At 48.2% G+C, this 18,923-nt stretch overlaps 1 protein-coding gene across 1 annotated transcript in view; it reads right to left on the reverse strand.

The window, feature by feature from the left end:
* The window catches only part of LOC117517650 (GRB2-associated-binding protein 3-like), a 68,329-nt gene that overhangs the window by 25,879 nt on the left and 23,527 nt on the right, over positions 1–18,923 (reverse strand).

The following is an 18,923-nucleotide window of genomic DNA, read 5'->3' on the forward strand; positions in this document are numbered from 1 at the left end:
TCAAGCTGTTTGACTGGGATGAATATAAGACCACAAAGCTTTGGCACACATGGTGTTGAAACAATTCCAACAAATAACTAATAGCATCTGCAGTACTAATCAACCATTTGGAATTCTTGTGGAGTGTTATGTTCATTAGATTAAAAAAATAAATAAATAAAAGTGAGGAAAGTGTAAGATGGTGTACTTGTACGTGAATAAAAACGGTCTGAAACATTTCCTGAAACAGTCAGAGACCTACACATAAATGGGTGCTTATCATGTGGTGAGCTTTGGGTTATATTTAGAAAAATTTGCATTAAGACTTCTAAGAAACTATTGTCAGGAGTAGTGAGGTCAACCAGTGTGTGATGTAGCTGCATATCACTGCATCTCTAAATGGTCAACACTTTAATGTCACACCAGCTTCCTCCCACATGTGGTTTTGTGCCATGTGAATACTTTTACAGAGGATTACGACGCGTCCAGAAAGTATTCACAGCACATCACTTTTTTCACATTTTATATTTCAGCTTTATTCCAAAATGGAGTAATTTTTTTTCCTCAAAATTCTACACCCCATAATGACAACATGAAAAAGTTTTTTTTTTATTTTTGCAAATTTATTAAAAATAAAAAAATTAACAAACCACATGCGCTTAAGTATTCACACCCTTTGCTCAATACTTTCTTGATGTACCTTTGGCAGCAATTACAGCCTCTAGTATTCTTGAATATGATGCTACAAGCTTGGTGCACCTATCGTTAGGCAGTTTTGCCCATTCCTCTTTGCTGCACCTCTCAAGCTCCATCAGGTTGGATGGGGAGCATCAGATTCAGGTCTGGGCTCTGGCTGGGCCACTCAAGGACATTCACAGAGTTGTCCTGAAGCCAGTCCTTTGATATATTGGCTGTGTGCTTAGGGTTATTGTCCTGCTGAAATATGAACTGTCGCCCCAGTCTGAGGTCAAGAGTGCTCTGGAGCAGGTTTTCATCCAGGATGTCTCTGTACATTGCTGCATTTATCATCCCCTCAATCCTCACTAGTCTCCCAGTTCCTGCCCCTGAAAAACATCCCCACATCATGTTGCTGCCTTCACCATTCTTCACTATAGGGATGGTGCCTGGTTTCCTCCAATCATGATGCCTGGCATTCACGCCAAAGAATTCAAATTTTGTCTCATCAGACCAGAGAACTTTGTTTCTCATGGTCTTCAGGTGCCTTTTGGCAAACTCCAGGTGGGCTGCCATGTGCCTTTTACTAAGGAGTGGCTTCCACTACCATACAGAACTGATTGGTGGATTGCTGCAGAGATGGCTGTCCTTCTGGAAGGTTCTCCTTGTGTTGTCCTAAGATGAACCAGTAGGGGGCCTCAGGCCTGTAAAAAGCTGTTAACGGATCCAGCCTGCAGCCCTCTTAGCCACCAGTGATGGTGACGGGATAAGGAGAGCAGGTGGATTCTTGTTATGTACATAACTGTAACTAAAGTTGCTGTTCTTTTCTAAAGATGCCATCTTTTTCCTGGATACCCAAACACTTCTGTTAAATACAACAGCGTTTTTGGCCATGAGGAACTGATTTTTCCGGGAAAAATAAAGGACGCACATTGGAAGAGAGAGGGCACCTGCAGAGGACAGCGTTTTTGGCAATGGCGCAGGCGGTTTCCAACTCTAATCTGCCGTTGATTCTGGCATGTGATGCATCACCTATAGGAGTGGGTGCAGTGATTTCTCACAAAATGTCAGACAGACGTGAGAAACCTATTGCTTTTGCCCATGGGAAAGAATACACTTGGATTTTGCAGAATCAAAGGGTCAGATGTTTCTGGTATTGATTGATGCATAAGATGGCCAGAGATTGTCCCTATGTCGACTGCTACCACGTACAAAATCATTGAAGTAAAACTTGTTTGCTGCTTATGGGTTACCTAAAGAGGTGGTAACTGATAATGGATCTCAGTTCATTTCAAGTGAATCTGAGACATTCCTAAAATTGAATGTGGTCAAACACATCTGTCAAAACCTCCATCATATCATCCAGCATCTAACAGACTGGCTGAACAGTTGGTAAAAAAAAATTTCAAGGTCTTTGGCAAAAAGCAAAGCACTTGGTGATCAGTCAATGCAACAAGTTTTTTTTTTTTTTTTTTTTGGTTACAGAAATGTACCTCATGTAACAACTGGAAAAACTCCAGTTGAACTGTTTTTGAAAAGACAGGCTTGAACAAGGTTGTCTTTAGTGAAAACCAAGCTTTTCAGAGGTGGTCCAAGATCGACTGGCACAGAAAGAGTCCAAGAGTAAGGGCAGACTCAGGAACTTAAAAACTACAGGGGAGGAGAGAAATGGGTGACTGGAGAGATTACCCGAGTTCTGCATCCGGTGACTTACCTAGTTTCTGTGAATGGGACATGTGTAAAAAGGCCTGTTAACTAGCTGTTAGAAAACAAAAACAAACAGAATGTGAATGTGAATGTGAACGTGGAAAGGAATGTACAAAATGATATTTATGATGATGAGTTTGTTTTTGATTCTTATTTTGGAGTGGCTGAGGAAACTGAACCTCAGAAAAAGGAACCTGAGAATTATAGGACAGTAACAGTTCCAACAGAGGTCGTGGAACCAGTTCCTGCTGCACAAACTGCAGGAAGACCAAAAAGGACACTAAAACCACCAGACAGAATTAATTTGCAAGAAAAAGGGATTACTGCACTGTGTGTAAGAAAAAAGAGAGAGAAAGTTTTTTAAGGTGCAGTAATAAATTACAGGGCAGGACTGTGGTGTCCTAAGAGGAACCAGTAGGGGGCCTCTGGCCTTTAAAAGGCTGGATCTGCCTCTGTAGCAGTCTTTTTCCTGCAAGATCCACACACTTCTGTTAATCACAACACTCCTCTCTTCACAGAGGAATGCTGGAGCTCTGAAAGAGAGACCATCGGGTTATTGGTCACCTCCCTGTCTAAGGCAGCCAGCTCTAGGAAGAGTCCTGGTGGCTCTGACCTTCTTCCATTTACGAATGATGGAGGCCACTGTGCTCACTGAGACTTTCAAAGCAGCAGAAATGTTTCTGTGCCCTTCCCCAGATTTGTGTCTCGAGACAATCCTGTCTTGGGGGATCTACAGACAATTCCTTTGACTTCATGCTTGGTTTGTGCTCTGACATGCACTGTCAACTGTGGGACCTTATATGTAGACAGGTGTGTGTCTTTACAAATCATGTCCAATCAACTGAATTTACCCCAGGTGGACTCCAATTAAGCTGTAGAAACATCTCAAGGATAGTAAGTCCCTTCGGCTGCTCCCTTGTTTGCACTTGGGGTCGCCACAGCAAATCCAAGGTGGATCTACATGTTGAATTGGCACAAGTTTTACGCTGGATGCCCTTCCTGACGCAACTCCACATTACATGGAGAAATGTGGCAGGGGTGGGATTTGAACCCGGAACCTTCTGAACTGAAACCAAGCGCATTAACCACTTGGCCACCACCCCTGCTAGAAACATCTCAAGGATGATCAGTGGAAACATGATCAATTTTGAGCTTCATGGCAAAGGCTGTGAATTCTTATGTACATGTGATTTCTTAGTTTTTTTTTTTATTTTTAATAAATTTGCAAAACTAATCTCAAAAATGATTAGTGGAAACAGGATGCACCTGAGCTCAAGTTTGAGCTTCATGGCAAAGGCTGTGAATACTTATGTACACATGGTTTATTTGTTTTTGTTTGTTTTTTTAAATATGTATATGTCACGGACATAAACAAGCGAAACTCTTCAGCATCTCACCATGTAATTTCGGCAGTGGAGGGCACAGTTCTGCTAATCCACTAAGCGCTAATTTTCAAAGATAACGTTTCTGTTAGCAGATTAGCTTTTCAGATAACTTTGAAAACCATCAGTGGTGTTGTGAAAGTGTAGGAACACGGACCCACAACAGGGGGCGCAAATGAACGGACAATGGAGTAAGTCAAAATAACAACGCTTTACTGTTGTGAATGTGCACAACGAATACAACCAATCACGGAAATGAACAACAGTCAATTCACAGAAGTGTCGTGTGGGCAGGCTCGAAGATAGGAGACGCCTCTCCAAGGTAAGACCGGAACCACACGGCTTCCTCCGCCACAGGACCCCGGGAATACTGGAGCCGCCAAGTCCCGAACTCCCAGGTGGCCACTGCCTCCGCGTGTCGGACCTGGTACTGCTGGCGAGGAACAAAGGACAGTTAGATGGGGGCGCGTTTGCACCCAGGACTCCGAACAGCAGGGAAGTTACCTCCACCTCTCGTTGGAACAGTAATCCACAAACTAGCACAATCCAAAAAGATACACTCCGTTAGCTTCGATACGTTACCTCTCCGGTAGAAACGATATCTCGGCAATGAGGTGGAGGTGCCGTCCTGCTGATATACCCCACTGATGATTGCCGTCAGCTGTCTCAGGTGATGGGTGACAGCTGTCACCGTAGCTGCTCCCGTGAGGCGGCGGCGCCCTCTGGTGCCTGGAGCCCGCACTCCAGGCAGGGCGCCCTCTGGTGGTGGTGGGCCAGCAGTACCTCCTCTTCAGCGGCCCACACAACAAGCGGACCAATTAGCTTCTGATAAATTTAGTTCTGATAATTTTTAGACCGCTAACATGTTTTTGCGGGCATAGCGAATAAAGTTAAACCTAACAGTTAAATTTGTGAAGTCTGAAATCAAAGATTTTAATGCCTGCCTGTTACATGTTTGTAGCAGGCAGACATCTATGAGTGGTACAGCTCTATCCTCTGCAGGCAGAGGAGAGCTGACTACCAGACAGACAGAAAGACTCACACACACAGTATGAACAGCATTTGCTGCCACACATTTGCTAAAAGTGCTGAATCCATTTAACAAACCAAATTTTCAGTTTTCAAATTGCTTTTTTTAACAAATGAAAAAATTGCCATATTTGCAAATACAGATTTATTTATAAAACCCACCATACATTTTAGTAACATGTTATGCCGACCAACCAACCATTCATGTCAGGAAACTAATTTACCCATAATGCATTGTGGCATGTGTGTCTAAACGCTAAAACCTTCAAAATTAGTGCATTACTTTAAATCTAAAACATACAGCTGATATTTTCACTTTATAAAACAACAGACATGACGTTAATTTCAATAACTTGTCCAGAATTAGTTTGTTTACAATTTTAACCATAAGTCAAAACTGTCTGCCTGTGCATAACTTGTGTGATATGCCGGCAAGTCAGTATGGTGTGAAGAGAAATCATCTTTTTTTCTGTATGCTGTAGGCTGTATGCAGAATGACTGTTTCATTCACACACGGAAATAACATAAAGTCTGGCCTGTTCAATTCAGTCCATTTCACCATCACAGATGGACATGAATCCACATAAAACAACTGTGCTGCGCTCTGAACATACAGAAGAGCTGTAATGAGTTAAACTTAAAGCACCATCGCTGTGGTGTGATCATAAGATGACTTGATCAATCGATCAGGGTGATCATGCCTGTTTAATGTGCTGTTTAAACATTTAAAGTGGCGTCACTGTTGGTGATCACCACGCTGACAGATCACACAGCACTTCCTTCAGATCACACCTGATCGTGGTCGACTCGTGTTTTAAAAGTTTAAATCATCACAGCATTTCATTATTCAGGTCTGTGATGACCTGATCAGTGGACGATCAGTCCTGATCAAGTCTGCTAATCAGGAAGCAGCCACTCAGCACTTTCAACATTTAAAGAGACAGCACTCCATTCATTCACAGCAGCATTTCCCACAGTCAATCCACTCATCAGCATTCTGTACACAATGAAAATGGTCCACCAAGACAAAAAATAAAATAAAATAAAATAAAATAATGTTATATTACTTTGTTTCTGACGCGCACCACACCGTGCAGTACTGACCAGAACCACTGAATTGAAACAGGGCTGTGGGCAGACGCTGGCTACTCATCAAGGTGTGACAGCTGCATTAATTTATTAGACGTACGACAGCGTGTGCCAGTGTTTTTAATACGGCAGGCATACGCTGACTAAATTGTCAGTGTGTGACAGGGCCTTTACCTGTGCCCACTACTGAATTTAGGTTCTTCAGACTTTATTTTCAGTAAATGATTCTGATGCGCATTACCATGACTAAAAACCGTCAGCTTCTGGGGAGCTTCGCCCCAAGACCCCCCCAAACTACAGTCCTCCTAACCCCCTGCCATTTTAAACATTTTTCTTTATTTGCCTCTCCCATGCCTGGAAAGTCCTCATCATCTCATTTAGGTCCTTCAGACTTTATTTTCAGTAAAAGCTTTTGGGGAGCATTAACATGGCTAAAAATCTTCATGCCATTTACACACTAAATAGTCACTGACTGACCTCATGTGCTGTCAAGGTGCACGCTGCCTTTCACTTTAGCATTCCCGGATTCGATGTTGACTCAACAGTTAGCAATTCCTCTTTCAGTGTTGACTGTGCAATGAATTCCCGTGAGTGCTCCTCTATTCAAACCAGAACTTCTCTTTGAGTTTTATTAAATTTTCTTTTCTTTTTTTTTTTAAATTGAGACAAACAAAAAATTACACAAAAACCTTACAGAGGATAAACATACGATGGCAAAAGCAACATAATGAAAAACAGGTTAATATCCTCTGCTGTAGCTCCAGGAAGTGTTCAACATTTGACATTTCCTGTTTCACTGGGGGCTCAAAATTTGGCACTTCCTGTCTCAGTGTCAATTTGCCACTGATTTTCCACGAGATCTCCTCTATTGTCCATCCAGGACAATGGATGCAGCAGACGCAGATGCCTTTTGAGTTGATGTCATCAATGTTTCCATCCAAAAGGGCGAAGATAGCATTCATCATCAGTCACCTGACCGGCCGGGCAGCAACATGGGAAGCAACTGAGTGGAGCCACAATGTTGTGTGGGCCGCCAGAAGAGGATGTACTGCTGGCCCACCACCAAAGGGCGCCCTGCCTGAAGTGCGGGCTTCAGGCACGAGAGGGCGCTGCCGCCACGGACACAGCCGGGAGTGACAGCTGTCACTCATTAATTCCTGACAGCTGTCACACATTCTTCATCATCGCACTCCATAAAGACCAGACGTCATCTCCACCTCATCGCCGAGATATCATACTTCATTGGAGGTAATATCCTCAGCCGTTTGTGTCTTTTGCAATATATCTGTATATTGTGAGTGTTTGCAGGAGTACCGGTTCCTTTTTCTGTGGAGGCTGAGTGAGTGCAGGACGGCACTCTTTTCCCCTGAGGAATCACTGCGGTACTCTGCAACATATTGAGTGAGAGGTGGAGGTGGCATTCCCACCACTGTTGTTACTGGGTGTACACACACACACACTTGACTGTCTTTGTTCCTCGCCAGCAGTACCAGATCCGACAGTCGGGGACGGTGATCACCTGGGAATTCGGGACTTGGCGGCTCCAGTATTCACCAGGTTCTGTGGGGGCGGAAATCGTGTGGTTCCGGCTCTTCTCAGGACAGACGTCTTCTATCCTCGAGCCTGCCCACACGTCACCTTTGTAATTTGACTGTAATTATATTCTGAGATTGTCTGTATGTTCGTTGTGCACGTTTCACAACATTAAATTGTTACCTTTTGGCTCATCTATTGACCGTTCATTTGCGCCCGCTGTTGTGGGTCCGTGTCACTACACTTTCACAACACACAATTCGCCATCTTACTCATCCCTTGCAGCCTTCACCAACTGCAGGTATTCCAGCACACCTCTCCTGGGCTCGAGGTGGCGTGCTTGCTGATAGGTCTGAGGCAAGGTAATCACCGGGTGGCCAACTACGCCATAGATTTTTGCATTTTGGCCACGAAGAGTGAGTGGAACCCCGCGGCACTCCAGGATGTGTTTTTCCAGGGCCTGAATGACAGCATCCAGAGTCAGCTCATCGATGTAGATCTTCCCGAAGACCTTGATGACCTCATTGCATTGGCAATCTGATCACCGCCAGATCACCATCTTGCTCCATGGGTCATCCACGGGAAGATCGACCAACCGATCTTCTGCCTCCAGTCATAAGGGAGTCCACACCTCCCCCAGTGCTGCTGAGGAGCCCATACAAGTGGGACAGACATGCCTCTCCAACGAGGAGTGAGAGCAACACCGTGTGAAAGGATTTTTTTTTTTTTTTACTGTGGACAACCTGGTCATGTTATCACACTCTGTCCTGCAAGGAGTGCCCCAGTGCGGCTGAGATCGGCAGTGCGGGTGAGTCAGAGGACAACTGCTCCCTCCTCACAAAATGTGCTAACAGCTGAACTTACGTCTGATCATACTATGTTGACCTGTCAAGTGTTTACTGATTCTGGAGCAGATTCAAACCTTATGTTGTCCTCTCTCACCAGGTCCCTCCACCTTAAATTGTACCGGCTTTCATGCCCCCTGGTGGTTCATGCGGTGGATGGCCGTGAATTGGGTCAAATTGTGCTTCGCAGGCAATCTGTTTGTATGACCATCCCTGATAATCATTCTGAACAAATTAGTTTTCATATTTTTGATAAAATGACACACTCTGTAATTCTGGGGCACCCTTGGTTACAACGCCATAAACGAAGTATAGACTGGTCTCAGGATAGTTATCAGAAATTTGCATAACACATTATTAACAAGGTTTTTGAATACAGCCGGCACATTCGTTGGACCAAATGGCATTACTAAATATTCATAATACCCGTGGGCATGTTAAAAGCTGTTTTCTGTTGTGTGGGCCGCCGAAGAGGAGGTACTGCTGGCTCACCACCACCGGATGGCGCCCTGCTTGGAGTGCGGGCTTCAAGCACAAGAGGGCGCCAGAACCACTGGGAGTGACAGCCGTCAATCATCCTCAACACCAGCTGTCACTCATCATCTCACCATCACCATAAAGGCCGGGTGGCGACTCCACCTCCTCGCCGAGAAATCTCCTACGATACAAGGTAATCTCTCTGCTGACTTATACGTCAAATAATAATCTGATCTGTTTTGCAGCTGTTTTTTCCTGGTGGTATTTCCTTGACTGGATTTTCGGAGCTGCACGTGTGTATGATTGGAGGTGGAGGCTCTCCCTCCACAAGAATCAATAATCAAGGTTGCTGGGTGTGAGGATTCACACTCACTACCTTCTGTTTTTTCTGCCAGCAGTACCAGGGCCGACAACGGAGGACAGAGACCACCTGGGGACTCGGGGCTTGGCGGCTTCGGTGTTCTTCAGGCCGTTGGTGGTAGAAGCGGTGTGGGTCCCGGCTCTTCGTTCATCTGAGGTCTCCTATCTTCGAGCCTGCCCGCAATCCTCTTGTGTGTGATTGGCAGTACCTTTGTTTATTTTACGTTGTGTTCTTGTGCAACATTAAATTGTTACTCCTTCCCTTATCCATTGTCCGTTCATTAGCGCCCCCTGTTGTGGGTCCGTGTTACGACACTTTCCCAACAGTTTTCCAGTCGTTTACAAACCCAGTAAACACTTTAACTCTACTGATCTGTGAACCTGCGTCTTGCATTTGTGTCCAGCCTGCTCTGCCAGTCAATCTTGATAGGTTGTACTATCAGGAATGCTTGAACACAAATGCAAAACTCAGCCAAGCAGCTCTGTGATTCAAAAAGGTTTAGTGTTGTTTCAGGGAGAGGTCGGTAGACGTAAAGGCAGTCCAAAACAAGCAGCAGTGCAAAAAACATCAAGCAGAGGCTGAGTCGGGTACACATGCAGAGCAATGAAATGTGCCATTTGGAAAGCCTATCTACAACAGTCAAAATGACAGTGTTGCCTTTTGAAGGCGGCAGACTGGTAACAAAGTCCATCTGTCCAACGAATGACGGACGTCCTTACCGAACAACAGTAATGAAGTCCATATGTGACCATGGACACGGAGGAACAGGTAAGGGATGGAGAGAACCTGCCGGATGTTGTGTGGGCCGCTGAAGAGGAGGTACTGCTGGCCCACCACCACCAGAGGGCGCCCTGCCTGGAGTGCGGGCTCCAGACATCAGAGGGCGCTCCCGCCTCACAGGAGCAGCCAGGACGACAGCTGTCATCCATCACGGGAGACAGCTGATCCCAATCAAGACGGAGGTATATCAGCAGGACGGCATCTCCACCTCATTTGCCGAGATATCGCCATACCTAAAGAGGTAACGTACTGAGCCGTTGTGTTGTCTTTCAGACAGTGAACATTGTTGCTTTGTGTTTTGACAGTAGTCAGTGAGTACTTGCAGCTGGAGACTGAGTTGGACTTTTCATCAACCTTTTTGATAAGTACTCATACTCCTGCACATACCAGTTGTTGACGAGAGGTGGAGGTGGACTCTCCACCCTCCGTGTTGTTGGGTGCAGCCGCATCCACACCTGACTGTTTCTGTTTCCTGCCAGCAGTACCGGATCCGGCGAGCGGAGGCAGTGGCCACCTGGGAATTCGGGACTTGGCGGCTCCAGTATCCCCGGGGTCCGGTGGCGGAGGAGATCGGGTTGGTTCCGGTTCGACTTGGACAGACGTCTCCTATCGTCGAGCCTGCCCACATGACACCTTTGAATTAGACTAAATCTCTCTATTGTTATCAGTTGTATTTGTTGTGCCCTTTTTCCACAACAGTAAAAACAGTGTTATTTGATTCCTCCATTGTCCGTTCATTGTCGCCCCCTGTTGTGGGTCCGTGTTCCTACACTTTCACAACAGGATATCTCGGCCAGCGTCATGGATCCCGAGGGGCGTCAACTGGCTGTTGAACGGCCAATGGAAGAACAGGACGCGCAGGCGTCCGCAGGAGGGGTAATTGGTGAGTTGCAGCGGATCCTCACCGCTTTCACGACTCGGTTAGATTTGATGACCGAGCAGAACGTCCTCCTGAACCGCAGGGTGGAGGCTCTCGCCGCGCAGGTGGAAGTGCCCTCCGGGCGCCGCTGCGGCTCTCCCTCCCGTAGACCCTGTGCGTAGCGTTGACGTTCCACTGGTTGTTCAACGACCTCTCCCACCTTCCCCGGAAGCATACATAAGCCCCCCAGAGCCGTACGGAGGCTGTGTGGAGACGTGCGCGGATTTTCTGATGCAGTGTTCGCTCGTCTTCGCACAGCGTCCCGTTATGTACGCGACCGATGCTAGTAAAGTAGCTTATGTTATAAACCTGCTTCGCGGTGAGGCACGCGCTTGGGCTACAGCGCTCTGGGAGCAGTCTTCACGGCTCCTTCTGACATACGATGGGTTTGTAAGGGAGCTCAGAACCGTGTTCGATCACCCTAATAGAGGCGAAACCGCTTCAACCGTGCTACTGTCAATGAGACAGGGGCGCCAGAGCGCAGCTGCCTATGCAGTCGACTTCCGCATTGCGGCTGCGAGATCCGGCTGGAATAGCGCTGCCCTCCGCGCCGCCTTTGTAAACGGACTGTCTTTGGTTCTTAAGGAGCACCTGGTGGCTAAGGACGAACCGCGGGATTTAGATGGGCTCATCGATCTCGTCATACGGTTAGACAACCGGTTAGAAGAACGACGGCGGGAACGAGACGAAGGGCGTGGCCGGGCACGCGCCGTCCCTCTCCCTTCCGGTTCCGACCGCGCTCCGCCTTCCCCACGCTCCACAGCCCCTGCGCTCCGTGGGGCCACAGCTCCCCCTACTGACGAAGCTATGGACACGAGTAGGGCAACATTTAGGGCACCAGATGCACAGAGGAGATGGGCCCATGGAGCTTGTTTTGTTTGTGGTGCAATAGAGCACCATATGAGAGACTGCCCCGAGCGGTTAAACTCCAATGCCCGCCCCTAGAAACTGGGCTAGGGGTGGGCCGAGACATTCACGTGGGACACACCTACATTGCCACACGACTCCCGATTACGATCCTTTATGAGGACTCAACCCTGAAGGCCCCAGCACTGGTGGACACGGGCTCTGAGGGGAATCTGTTGGATAGCAGATGGGCCAGGGAGATAGGGCTCCCTCTGGTGGCGCTTACCTCGCCTGTGCAGGTTCGGGCACTAGATGGCTCCCTACTCCCTCCGATCACACATAAGACACCACCTGTAACGCTGGTGGTGTCAGGAAACCACCGGGAGGTGATTGAGTTTTTTGTGACTCAGGCCACTTCCCGTGTGGTTTTAGGTTTTCCCTGGATGTTGAAGCACAATCCCCGGATTGATTGGCCGTCCGGGGTAGTAGTTCAGTGGAGCGAGACCTGCCATCGGGTGTGTCTAGGTTCCTCGGTTCCTCCCGGCTCCCAAGCTAAGGAGGAGGTCAGAGTCCCGCCCAATCTGGGGACGGTGCCGGTGGAGTACCACGACCTTGTCGACGTGTTCAGCAAGGATCTGGCTCTCACGCTTCCCCCCCACCGTCCGTACGATTGTGCCATTGATTTGGTTCCGGGCAGTGAGTTCCCGTCCAGTAGGCTGTACAACCTCTCACGGCCTGAGCGTGAATCAATGGAGACCTACATCCGGGACTCGTTAGCTGCCGGGTTGATCCGGAATTCCACCTCCCCGATGGGCGCAGGTTTCTTTTTTGTGGGTAAAAAAGACGGCGGACTTCGTCCATGCATTGATTATAGGGGGCTGAACGAAATCATGGTTCGCAACCGATACCCGTTGCCCCTGTTGGATTCGGTGTTCACGCCCCTGCATGGAGCCAAAATTTTTACCAAGCTTGATCTTAGAAATGCGTATCACCTGGTTCGGATCCGGAAGGGAGACGAGTGGAAAACGGCATTTAACACCCCCTTAGGTCACTTTGAGTACCTGGTCATGCCGTTCGGCCTCACAAACGCCCCCGCGACGTTCCAAGCCTTGGTTAACGACGTCTTGCGGGACTTCCTGCACCGGTTCGTCTTCGTATATCTAGACGATATACTCATCTTTTCTCCGGATCCTGAGACTCATGTCAGGCATGTACGTCAGGTCCTGCAGCGGTTGTTGGAGAACCGGCTGTTTGTGAAGGGCGAGAAGTGTGAGTTCCACCGCACGTCTTTGTCCTTCCTGGGGTTCATCATCTCCTCCAACTCCGTCGCTCCTGATCCGGCCAAGGTTGCGGCGGTGAGAGACTGGCCCCAACCCACAAGCCGTAGGAAATTGCAACAGTTCCTAGGCTTTGCTAATTTCTACAGGAGGTTCATTAAGGGCTACAGTCAGGTAGTTAGCCCCCTGACAGCCCTGACCTCACCAAAAGTCCCCTTCACCTGGTCGGATCGGTGCGATGTCGCATTTAAGGAGTTGAAACGGCGCTTCTCGTCTGCACCTGTTCTGGTGCAGCCCGATCCTAGTCGCCAGTTGGTGGTTGAGGTGGACGCCTCGGACTCAGGGATAGGAGCCGTGCTGTCCCAGAGTGGGAACACCGATAAGGTCCTTCACCCGTGTGCCTATTTTTCCCGCAGGTTGACCCCAGCCGAACGGAACTATGACGTCGGCAATCGAGAGCTCCTTGTGGTGAAAGAGGCTCTTGAGGAGTGGAGACATCTGTTGGAGGGAACGTCCGTGCCGTTCACGGTCTTCACTGACCACCGGAACCTGGAGTATATCAGGACCGCCAAGTGGCTGAACCCCAGGCAAGCCCGCTGGTCACTGTTCTTCGGCCGTTTTGACTTCCGGATCACCTACCGTCCCGGGACCAAAAACCAAAGATCGGATGCTTTATCCCGGGTACATGAAGATGAGGTCAAAACGGAGCCGTCGGATCCCCCGGAACCCATCATCCCGGAGTCCGCTATCGTGGCCGCCCTCACCTGGGACGTAGAGAAGACCGTCCGGGAGGCCCTGACACGAGACCCGGACCCCGGAACCGGACCGAAGAACAAACTTTACGTCCCACCAGAAGCCAGGGCTGCAGTTTTGGACTTCTGTCACGGTTCTAAGCTCTCCTGTCATCCTGGGGTGCGAAGAACCGTGGCAGTCGTCCGGCAGCGCTTCTGGTGGGCGTCCCTGGAGGCCGACGTCCGGGGTTACATCCAGGCCTGTACCACCTGCGCCAGGGGCAAGGCAGACCACCGCAAGACACCGGGATTGCTACAGCCGCTGCCCGTGCCTCATCGCCCCTGGTCTCACATCGGCCTGGATTTCGTCACGGGTCTCCCGCCGTCCCAGGGAAACACCGTCGTCCTCACGATAGTGGACCAATTCTCCAAGGCGGCCCACTTCGTGGCCCTCCCGAAGCTGCCAACGGCCCAGGAGACAGCGGACCTCCTAGTCCTCCACGTCGTCCGTCTGCATGGGATACCATCAGACATCGTCTCCAATCGCGGTCCCCAGTTCTCCTCGCATGTTTGGAGGAGCTTTTGCCGGGAACTGGGGGCCACGGTCAGTCTCTCGTCCGGGTACCACCCCCAGACCAACGGACAAGCAGAACGGGCCAACCAGGAGATGGAGCAAACCCTACGCTGTGTGACAGCCGCGCACCCGACGGCCTGGAGTACCCACCTGGCCTGGATCGAGTACGCCCACAACAGCCAAGTGTCGTCCGCCACCGGCCTCTCCCCCTTTGAGGTATGCTTGGGGTATCAACCCCCGTTGTTTCCGGTGGTTGAGGGGGAGGTCGGTGTGCCCTCGGTCCAGGCCCACCTACGGAAGTGCCGTCGGGTGTGGCGTGCCGCCCGTTCTGCTTTGTTAAAGGCCCGGACGAGGGCGAAGAACCATGCAGACCGGCGGCGGGCCCCGGCTCCCACGTATCGTCCTGGGCAGGAGGTATGGTTGTCCACCAAGGACATTCCCCTACAAGTGGACTCCCCGAAACTGCAAGAACGATACATCGGCCCCTACAAAATACTCAAGGTCATCAATCCCGCCGCAGTGAGGCTCCAGCTTCCGGCCTCACTGCGGATTCATCCGGTATTTCACGTCTCCAGGATTAAACCCCATCACACCTCACCCCTCTGCACTCCGGGTCCGGCGCCGCCTCCTGCCCGGATCATCGACGGAGAGCCGGCCTGGACCGTACGCCGGCTCCTCGACGTTCGACGAATGGGCCGGGGCTTTCAGTATCTGGTGGACTGGGAAGGGTACGGCCCCGAAGAACGCTCCTGGGTGAAGAAGGGCTTCATCCTGGACCCGGCCCTCCTGTTTGACTTCTACCGTCGCCACCCTGACAAGCCCGGTCGTGCGCCAGGAGGCGCCCGTTGAGGGGGGGGTCCTGTTGTGTGGGCCGCTGAAGAGGAGGTACTGCTGGCCCACCACCACCAGAGGGCGCCCTGCCTGGAGTGCGGGCTCCAGACATCAGAGGGCGCTCCCGCCTCACAGGAGCAGCCAGGACGACAGCTGTCATCCATCACGGGAGACAGCTGATCCCAATCAAGACGGAGGTATATCAGCAGGACGGCATCTCCACCTCATTTGCCGAGATATCGCCATACCTAAAGAGGTAACGTACTCAGCCGTTGTGTTGTCTTTCAGACAGTGAACATTGTTGCTTTGTGTTTTGACAGTAGTCAGTGAGTACTTGCAGCTGGAGACTGAATTGGACTTTTCATCAACCTTTTTGATAAGTACTCATACTCCTGCACATACCAGTTGTTGACGAGAGGTGGAGGTGGACTCTCCACCCTCCGTGTTGTTGGGTGCAGCCGCATCCACACCTGACTGTTTCTGTTTCCTGCCAGCAGTACCGGATCCGGCGAGCGGAGGCAGTGGCCACCTGGGAATTCGGGACTTGGCGGCTCCAGTATCCCCGGGGTCCGGTGGCGGAGGAGATCGGGTTGGTTCCGGTTCGACTTGGACAGACGTCTCCTATCGTCGAGCCTGCCCACACGACACCTTTGAATTAGACTAAATCTCTCTATTGTTATCAGTTGTATTTGTTGTGCCCTTTTTCCACAACAGTAAAAACAGTGTTATTTGATTCCTCCATTGTCCGTTCATTGTCGCCCCCTGTTGTTGGTCCGTGTTCCTACACTTTCACAACACCGGAGCCTGATTAGTGAACTTGTGCATGGCACAGGTTTGACAAGTGTTAACGTAATCCCTGACATTGTGAGATAGACGTGGCCACCAAAATCTTTGTTGCAGGATGTAGATAGTTTTTTTGTTCCCAGGCTGACATGCAAAGTGACTATCATGACCCCATTTAATAACATCTCCTCTTATAGAAGCAGGCACGAACAATTTACCCTGTGGACATCCAGGAGGACTAGGTTCACTACCTAATCAGCATCTTGATATGGCACACCTGTGAGGTGGGATGGATTATCTCAGCAAAGGAGAAGTGCTCACTATCACAGATTTAGACTGGTTTGTGAACAATACGAGGGCTGTCCGTAAAGTATAGGTCCTTTTTATTTTTTTCAAAAACTATATGGATTTCATTCATATGTTTTTACGTCAGACATGCTTGAACCCTCGTGCGCATGCGTGAGTTTTTCCACGCCTGTCGGTGACGTCATTCGCCTGTGAGCACTCCTTGTGGGAGGAGTCGTCCAGCCCCTCATCGGAATTCCTTTGTCTGTGCGTCGCAGCTCGGAGCGCGGCGCACCGAGCGTCCTTAAAGGGGTCCTTAAAGCTGTACTAACAGACCTTATTCTCTGTGAAGCCCATAAAATTTTCACCGAAAGCCAGATAAATTTTTCGAATGGTTTCCAGGTGCCAGTCTCTAACAGCTTCTGAAAAAATTCTGATGGAAAAAAAGTCCTTTTCATTCCGCCATTTCCAGACAATGAAAATCCGACAAGGGGGCGAGACCACTCCTTCCCAAGGCGTGCTCACAGGCGAATGACGTCACCGACAGGCGTGGAAAAACTCACGCATGCGCACGAGGGTTCAAGCATGTCTGACGTAAAAACATATGAATGAAATCCATATAGTTTTTGAAAAAACTAAAAAGGACCGTTAATTTATTGACAGACCTCGTATATGCAATATTTCACACAAAAAAACAACCCAAAAAAACAAGCAGTGTCTTTGGCAATGAAACAAACTGATAAACAAGCTCATTTCAAGCAACATGTAACATGCATGAGTAACTTTGGAAGGTCTGATAACATTTCTACTAAAGTAAAAAAAAAGGGGTTCCAGCAGAGTTGAGAGATTTCAAAAGTTGTTTACTTTAGTTAGCATTTATTATGCTTCCAATGGTTGCCATGTGGTCAGTTCTGGGGGCACACAATGGATCCATTCATCACTGAAGCCACTACACCACATATACCCCCTAGGTTTGTCATAGCAGCCACGCAGGCAGACAACTGGTCCATACTTGTCTCTCAAAAGTAACCATATACAGTAGTGTTCAGAATAATAGTAGTGCTATGTGACTAAAAAGATTAATCCAGGTTTTGAGTATATTTCTTATTGTTACATGGGAAACAAGGTACCAGTAGATTCAGTAGATTCTCACAAATCCAACAAGACCAAGCATTCATGATATGCACACTCTTAAGGCTATGAAATTGGGCTATTAGTAAAAAAAAGTAGAAAAGGGGGTGTTCACAATAATAGTAGTGTGGCATTCAGTCAGTGAGTTCGTCAATTTTGTGGAATAAACAGGTGTGAATCAGGTGTCTCCTATTTAAGGATGAAGCCAGCACCTGTTGAACATGCTTTTCTCTTTGAAAGCCTGAGGAAAATGGGACGTTCAAGACACTGTTCAGAAGAACAGCGTAGTTTGATTAAAAAGTTGATTGGAGAGGGGAAAACTTATACGCAGGTGCAAAAAAGTATAGGCTGTTCATCTACAATGATCTCCAATGCTTTAAAATGGACAAAAAAACAGAGACGCATGGAAGAAAACGGAAAACAACCATCAAAATGGATAGAAGAATGACCAGAATGGCAAAGGCTCACCCATTGATCAGCTCCAGGATGATCAAAGACAGTCTGGAGTTACCTGTAAGTGCTGTGACAGTTAGAAGACACCTGTGTGAAGCTAATTTATTTGCAAGAATCCCCCGCAAAGTCCCTCTGTTAAATAAAAGACGTGCAGAAGAGGTTACAATTTGCCAAAGAACACATCAACTGGCCTAAAGAGAAATGGAGGAATATTTTGCAGACTGATGAGAGTAAAATTGTTCTTTTTGGGTCCAAGGGCCGCAGACAGTTTGTGAGACAACCCCCAAACTCTGAATTCAAGCCACAGTTCACAGTGAAGACAGTGAAGCATGGTGGTGCAAGCATCATGATATGGGCATGTTTACCTTCTATGGTGTTGGGCCTATATATCACATACCAGGTATCATGGATCAGTTTGGATATGTCAAAATACTTGAAGAGGTCATGTTGCTTTATGCTGAAGAGGACATGCCCTTGAAATGGGTGTTTCAACAAGACAATGACCCCAAGCACACTAGTAAATGAGCAAAATCTTGGTTCCAAACCAACAAAATTAATGCCTCGCAGATGTGAAGAAATCATGAAAAACTGTGGTTATACAACTAAATACTAGTTTAGTGATTCACAGGATTGCTAAAAAAGCAGTTTGAACATAGTAGTTTTGAGTTTGTAGCGTCAACAGCAGATGCTGCTATTATTGTGAACACCCCATTTTCTACTTTTTGTTTTTACTAATAGCCCAATTTCATAGCCTTAAGAGTGTGCATAGCATGAATGCTTGGTCTTGTTGGATTTGTGAGAATCACAACATTGTTTCCCATGTAACAATAAGAAATATATTCAAAACCTGGATTAATCTTTTTAGTCACATAGCACTACTATTATTCTGACCACTACTGTATGTCCCTCATCCTGGTGAAAGGTGGCCATCCACTTGCCCTTGTCCTTCCACTAGGGTTCTCAACACTCAACACATCATTCCCAGAGAAACACACCACAGACAAAATATCACAGATTATGTTCCCTTGCAAAATCTCCCAAATAAACATTTCTTTGATAGAAGCTCATTTCAACAGTATCCAAGGATCCTCCAAAGAGACTTGGTCCCAACAAAAAAGATATCTGGTGTCCAAGTCTAACAACCATACCGTAAGGCAGGAAACACTAGGGCCTGAGAGTCTTGGACCTTTGTTCTCCTGCAGTATCGGCATCACATAAATCACAAACACAGACACC

This window comes from Thalassophryne amazonica, chromosome 9 (assembly GCF_902500255.1).
Source record: "Thalassophryne amazonica chromosome 9, fThaAma1.1, whole genome shotgun sequence".
In the NCBI taxonomy this organism is placed as follows: Eukaryota; Metazoa; Chordata; class Actinopteri; order Batrachoidiformes; family Batrachoididae; genus Thalassophryne; species Thalassophryne amazonica.